This window comes from Triturus cristatus, chromosome 2_1, assembly GCF_964204655.1.
Source record: "Triturus cristatus chromosome 2_1, aTriCri1.1, whole genome shotgun sequence".
NCBI classification, from domain to species: domain Eukaryota; kingdom Metazoa; phylum Chordata; class Amphibia; order Caudata; family Salamandridae; genus Triturus; species Triturus cristatus.
This window is the reverse complement of record NC_140581.1, coordinates 844,142,901-844,150,278: the sequence shown is the minus strand read 5'-3', so window position 1 is coordinate 844,150,278 and position 7,378 is coordinate 844,142,901. Positions and strand designations below refer to the sequence as shown.

At 44.0% G+C, this 7,378-nt stretch overlaps 1 protein-coding gene across 5 annotated transcripts in view; it reads right to left on the bottom strand.

Annotated features, from left to right (window-relative positions):
• Positions 1-371: 371 nt before the first annotated feature.
• Positions 372-7,378, bottom strand: part of SPATA6L (spermatogenesis associated 6 like) — a 497,016-nt gene continuing 490,009 nt past the window's right edge. For 3 of the 5 annotated variants that reach the window (XM_085632931.1, XM_085632940.1, XM_085632932.1), the window contains one exon: positions 372-540. The gene's annotated coding sequence lies outside the window, so the exon portion shown is untranslated. The remainder of the gene's footprint in view (positions 541-7,378) is intronic. The other 2 variants (XM_085632934.1, XM_085632935.1) reach the window with 1 other exon arrangement.

Sequence of the window (7,378 nt, the reverse complement as noted above, 5' to 3'; positions counted from 1 at the left end):
CGAACTTGAAGTCCCCTGACAGGCCCCTGAGAACGGCAGCTTTTGCACACCCGTGAGGAAATGACATGTTCTGCATACAGCACAGAAGTCGAATAAACGGAGGGATCCGTGCGCTTTGTGACACACACATACTTACACATCCGCACAGTATTACTTTTTCCAGCCTCGTGTCAGATGTACGCCAGGAAAAACGCTGAGAATTGGGCCCACAGCGTTGGTACTCCTGACTACATCCCTCATGCCTGTTTGGAAATGTGCGCCAAGGACCCAGGTAACTGCGCTACCACTTGCCTGTCAAGACTGTATTAGATCGCAAAAATGTGAGCTTTAATTTGCACCCTTTTTGGTAAATAACTGACTGAGCACGGCATCGTTTCACAAAGTCTTGTAATGATTAAAAACACAAAAAGCAAAACAATCCAACCCAAGTACAAGAGGGGAGATGCATGTTTCACCCTTTCAGCACAGCACACAAGACTTTGATTGCAGGTCACTTGATGGTTCTTCAAAATGGCGGTCAGAAGTCCGGACGTTTTCCTCCTGAAAGAGAAATGGTACCAGTTGGTAACCGATGATGGCAAGAGAATACATCATAGTGGTATACCCACACTCTAGTTCAGCATCAAGCCTTCACAAACTAATTTCCAGTTATTGAGAGGCAGATGGAAGAAGCGGGGGCAGGACAGGAGCTGCCAGGCTCCTGGTCCTGGGGTCATCCCCCACCTTTCATTTTCGACCTGAAAGTCTATCTGGTGGCGAGTGGTGGGGGCCTTAATGTGCATTTCAAGCTGGCCCCCGTAGATTAGATTACAAATAAGGCTTCATTTTTTCCGTTTTTACAGATAAATACAGACAGAAAACAATGTGTTTTTTGACTGCATATACTTTAAAAGTGAATAAATACAGAAAATTGTGCTTCTTTTCATGGACTCTCCGTACTGTCTTTCATGAATTGTAGCCCAATAGCTGAGCAGATGGACAGCATGGGAAATTTAAAAAAGGCTGAATTTTTAAAAACAAATTGGCACATTTCAACATATATTCGTGGTATAATGCTAATATTTAGTGGATGTATCATTACGTAATATTTGGCAGCTTCAATAGCTAAACCATGACAGACATCAGAGTGCGTGTCGATCAGTTAAATATATATGGAAATGTACAGTTTTACAACTTCCTTTATACACAAAACACAAAATAAATATGTAAGAATGCAGATAAAATGGGCCCCAAAAAAATATGGATAAATACAGACGGAAATATTACAAAAATAAATACCATAACACCGGGAGCCCTAATTACAACCCTGGGAAGTGGTGGAAAATCATTACCTAGATACGATTTTGTTGGTGTTGTGCATGAAAAAAGTGACTTAAAAACAATACATTTATTTAAAACAAAATCATCTCCTACGCTGGGAGGAGCACCTGCAGCAGCGACCACCTCCTTGAGAAGCAGCAGAGGAAACACTGGAGGAAATAAGAACGCGCAGCTTTTGAGGCGGAGCCAGTGGGAGTGGCAGGCTGGAACAGGATAGCCAGTTCCACTAAGAGAAGGGACTGAGACTTGGCGCTCAGAAAAGTGTTTGAAAAAGAGGATTTCAGGGTTGTAAATGATGGAGAGCAGTAAGTAGGAACTGCTTTGTAATCATGCTAGCTGTCGGTGCCGGGGAGTACTGGAAACACATTTGGCAAAAAAGTTTCAAGCGTCCCCACAATGAAGGAGGACGCGACTAGAATTCAGGAAGGGGAAGGAACATGGAAGGATCTTTGCAAGGTATCCAGCTCTGAAAGAAGGATCCAAGCTGCAGACCACCAGGGAGATGCCAGAGTGGCAAAATGGCCAGTTGCGCTGTGTGTAGGTGCCTGACTTAGGGAAGCATATGCAGGGTTGAGGGTTCATACCAGAGAACACAACAAACAGGACAACGTATGCTTGTACGTTCAACATGCTGTTTGAACCCATCAAAGGCGATGTTTTAGGGGCCGGCCCCAAAGTGGCTTTAATGGTACAAGCCACATGTGCACTAAACAATAAACTTGTAAAATAGCATTTGACTTAAACTTTAAACAATGTGGCATGGCTGTCCTCAGAGCATTCATAGAAGGGTTGGGATATAGAAAGTGCCACTGGTATGATGCATACAAAAAAGTGATGGGTGGAATGCTTGAATTAATCTCAGCCACTAATAATTGCTAGGGCCGCATCCCACTCCATTGTTTCTGTGCATGTCATGCCACCTCAGAATGGACCCAGCTATGTGCAAAGCATTCTTAACCATGCTCCAATTGAAATAGTCCAGCCCAAACTGCCAAGTCAGGTCCTTCCTGAATTGGAACACAAGCAATTCATCACCGGTTGTTGCCCTAAGTGGGACGGGTATGACCAGATGTGGGTCCAGTGCACACTGTGTCAGTGGGACCATGCTGTCACCCAGCTGATGAGATCATAACTGGAGCGAAACCGGTCCTGGGTTGCTTGTGTTCTGGTTCAAGGAGGACCTGGTTTGGCAGTTTGGGCTGGACTATTTCAACTGGAGCATGGTCAAGACAGATTTGCATATAGCTGGGTCCAAACTGAGGTGGCATGGTGTGCAAAATAATGATGGACTGGGATGTGGCCCAAGTAATTACCAGTGTCTGAGATTAATTGAAGCATTCTATTCATCACTTTTTTGTATACTTTAGTTTGCTCCCCTAAGTGGAATGGGTATGACCAGACATGGATCACGTGCACTCTGTGTCACTAGAACCAAGCGGTTCCCAGCTAAGCCCATAACCAGGGCGAAACCGGTCCTGGGTCTCTTGCTTTCTGGTTCAGGGAGGACCTGGCTTGACAGTTCGGGCTGGACTGTTCCAACTGGAGTAGGGTCAAATGTATATAGCTGGGTCCAAACTGTGCTGGCATGATGGACACATAAATGATGGACTGGGGATGCGGCCCGAGTAACTTTCAGTGGCTGGGATTAATTCAAGTATTGCATTTATCACTTTTTTGTATACTGGTAAAACGCAGCAATGAAAGACCAAATTATGAAGCAGAGTTAAATAAATGCATTAAGAAAAGGTAAAATATGCAGCATAATGCAGCACAATATGTATTTTGTAAATTTAACTAACATTGATTCTGTGTGGGTAAAAGTTTCGCCTCCTTAGCACAAGTTCAACATATGAATACAGCAACCATCACCTGAAAGGTGAGGGGAGCGATTAACTTTTGCAAAGGGTCTGTGTAGCATCCCGTTGCATCTTTTTAGTACTTTTTCTTCCAACTTAGCAAGAAACATATTTTTTGCTAATATCTGCAAATTATACAACAGATGGTGGATTATGTGATAAATGTAGTAAATCCATGATGATCCGAAAAATGCAGGAGCCACAGAATCACATAATTCTAATGGTCCTGGAAATAGAGGTACTGAATGCTGCAGAACAACTCCAATGGTAAAACGCTCAGGGTTGTCAAAAGGCAAGGGTGTAGAAAGGGCATTATACCACAGTACTGCACTTTCCAGGGACCTGTACTCCTTCAGTAAAGTTATTTATACATTTTTAGTTGCAAGCAAGCCTTCTTTCCTCATTAATAATGAGGCAGCTCACATGGTCATTAGATGAAGCCATAATCCATGTTTTCTCTTCACCCGGAGAACATTAATTCCTAAAACATAGAAACAGGTGCCTATGGCACCTTTCCTCCAGGTGGACCCCCATCAAGTTTTGGTCTAGGCCTCACAAAAGCTTCTGACAAGCCTGAAAATACTCCAGCATTTGTGGGAGCGCTCACACAAAGCAGCAGATAACCTTTCATGGGTCTGCACCTTCGATCTTGTCCCATAATATTGTGGTAGAAGGAATTCTTGCATCTTGCATTCCTTTTTTCATTCCTAATATTGGTAGTAAAATACAGATCAATTTGCCATGAAGTAATCACCCTTCATTTAATCAATTTGTATAATTAAAGCAGACGACATGCAGCTATATACCTTCTTCCACACAAACTTGTGCAACTAGGAGAACTAACAGAAGAGTCCTGGAGGAAACCAAGAGGTACTATTGCATTTCCAAGGAAAAAGTCAACTGGACACAAGGACACCCAGATGGGTGCAGGAAGGCATCACTAAGTAACAATGAACCAAAAAAGAACAAAGGAGTCAAATATGACATAGCATCTTTGTGAACATGGGACAAGTGCAGTACAGAGATTGCTTATAGTAAAAGTTGGGGAGAGGATGTGGCCTAACAGCTCGGGCAGTCGACTTCAAATCTGGGGAACCGGGTTTGAGTCTCAGCCCGACGCTCAATATCCTGTGATTCTGGGCAAATCTCTTAATCTCCCTGTGCCTAAAAAAAAAAAAAAAAATGATTGTGTAAAGCAACTGGTGCTCATGTAAAGCGCTCTGATACCTTCAGGTTAAGTTCACGCTATATAAAACTCCAAAAAACAAACCAAAAAAGTTGATAGACATAGTAGCTCTCCCTCTAGGATTACAATAAGCTTTTCTTCCATGACAAATAAAAACAAGCATTGAAAATGCAATAGGTCTCGCCTTTGATTAAGTTAAAGCCATTTGCTTTGCTAATGGTATTGTATAGCAAAGCAAATGGCTTTAACTTAATAAAAGGCGAGACCTATTGCATTTTAAATGCTTGTTTGTATAGCGCTTTATACCGCCATAAGAACGCTGACAGCGCTAAGTGGAACAAGCCATACGGGAATGTAACCGTATTTCATAACTGTTGTCATTAATGCAAAATTAAACTGCTGTTTTACCTTTGATCCTACAGCCAGAGCAACAATGCCTGCTCTGCGGTTGCAGCAAGAGTCCACATGGTGCCCTCTTTAAACCTTTGTGAATGGTACACTCTACCCTGGAGGGGTAAACGCTGCACCGCTGAACTTTTTTTCTTTTGAACTTTTAATTCAACATTGACCATATAAACAAGCGGGGTACCGCAAAGGCAGCCGTGTGTTTATGTTCGCATCGCGCTTTCACTTTAAGTGAAAACGCGATGCGAAAATAAACACGCTGCTGACTTTGCCAAAGCCGAGGGAGAAGAAAAAAGTGCGTGGGGACTAATGCAGGAGAGAGTGTCACGCCGCCGGTAAATGAATCAATCCCGGTAGGCGGGGCCAAAAGGAGACAAGGCGGCAACAAGGAGGGACTAAGAAGCCTCCTTTACAATCAGAAGACAGCGTTTTGCATGTAAGATGAGGCTAGCCAATTAAAAAGATGGTCCGTTGCATCCCTCACAAAACAATATGGCATGATGGACACTGAATACTACCGGTACCTCCAGATCCGCCATGCGTTATTAGCGCAGGTCCCTAGGGACGCGACGCTGCCAGAGGCTTCTCCACTGGAAGCCAGAGTGTTGGACGGGCATATCCCAGAGAAAACCATTTCCCTTATTTACAGGAAGTTAATTAACAATATGGAGGATCCGCTGGTGATCCTTAAGGGCAAGTGGAACAGTGACGGCCTCGAACTGGATGATGAAGACTGGCAGGAGGCGGTCTCCTCCCCGAGGGTGGTAGCAACCCAGGCCAGGCTTAGGCTAGTGCAGCTTAACATACTACATAGGACATATGTAACGGGACCCGGACTGGTTCGCATGGGGCGGGTGGAAAGCGAAGAGTGTAGGCGGGGGTGTGGAGACTCAGGGACCTTCATACATATATTGTGGAGCTGTCAGCGGATAGAAGCGTACTGGAGAGGCATACATCGCATCATTCGGGCTGTAATGGGGGTCGACATTCACCCAGAGGCGCGGAGGTGCCTGCTAAATGTCTGGGAGCCTACTGACCTCAACACATACACTAAGCAGTAGGCTACGCTGGCGTTCATGATTGCAAAAAGGAACATCGCGCAGTTGTGGGGCGCTGCTCAGCCACCCTGTTTGGGGAGGTGGAGAGAGGATTTAGATTGGTGCATGTGGAGGGAAAAGTCGGTGTTTGTAGCCAGGGTATGCCCTGGGAAGTGGAGCAAGGTATGGGGAGCCTGGAACCATTATAGAGGTGATATATGCCCCCCACCTTGTAGGCGAACTGATGACGAGGCTCATGAAACCCCCTAACCACTAGGGAACTATGCTTGTAACATATATTGAAATGTGTAAATTGCTGCTGATGGGAACTGAAGTCGCCTGCCAATGTGTAATTGCTGTATGTCAGTCGAATTGGTTTAATAAAAAAAAAAAAAAAAAGAATAAAAAAAAATAAAAAAAGATGGTCCGGGCTTCAACTCCGCCTCCGAGAGCTTTGGAATCTGTATTGATTCCAAGAAGCCCTCGTATGACGAGAGCAGCGCATGCGCGCTGCTTTCGCCAGCCGAGACCTAAAAATAGTAATGTCTAACATAAAGAGTTAGAGACCTGCGGTATCACTCATGGGAGTAAAATATTTATATTCTCTTTAGCAGCTATTAAAACTGAGGGATTAGTGAAAAGGAATAGAAACGAAAAAATGCACCCCAGTCCATTTGCCATTGCTGGGAATTTTTAAATCAGTCTGAGAAGACAGGTTAGCCCTGTGGCCTAAAGTCATAAATCACGACAAAAAAACATAGACTGGTGGAATGTGATGCTGCTGTGCAATAGAGAAATTACTTGTGTTACGGGAATTCATATGCACTGTGATCATAATATGCGAAAATTTAAAGTTTTTTCATGAGAAAATCTGGATATAGATCATGATTTTACAGTGTGTTTGTGAAAAATTTGGTAGTTCTGTTTCAAAAATGAGGCTATTTTAACAGTGAGCAGCAATGAGGCAAGATGAGAGTAGGCGATGGTGAGAAAAGATGCAACCGGTGCCATTCGCAGGGGTGTACCCAGAGACGTTTTAAGGCATGGGAAAGGTGGGCTCTGGCCCAGGGCCCCAGCCTTACAGGAGGCCCCGATACAGTCATCTCCCTTCTGCAGAGTCTTGCCCTGATGACCTTGAATAATGCTCAAACAGATGTCGTTTTCCTTGAATTTGTTAATGTAGGTGATGTGTGAGGATCCATTACAGACAATTTGCAGACAAATGTGTTTGTTTCATGCAACATCCATGAAGAAAAGTTTCTTTTAGATCACAACAGGATATCACATATAAGAAATGGGAGGATGTCACAAAGATTATTTGCAGTAATATTAGTGAGCTGCTGCTATGCTACAATATTGAAAACACACACCACAATCCCCGAATATTAGATGTAAACACATTAAGAATTTGACCAAGTGTGCTAGTGCGCTGTCCAAAGAGGGCATGCAAGTGCTGACACTGGATCATAAATTCAAAGCTGTTCCTAACAGGGGCCCCCAAATCTGTTTGGCCCAGGGCCTCCAAAATCCTTAAGATGTCCCCGGGTGTACCTGGGGAGCAAGTAGGGGCAGGG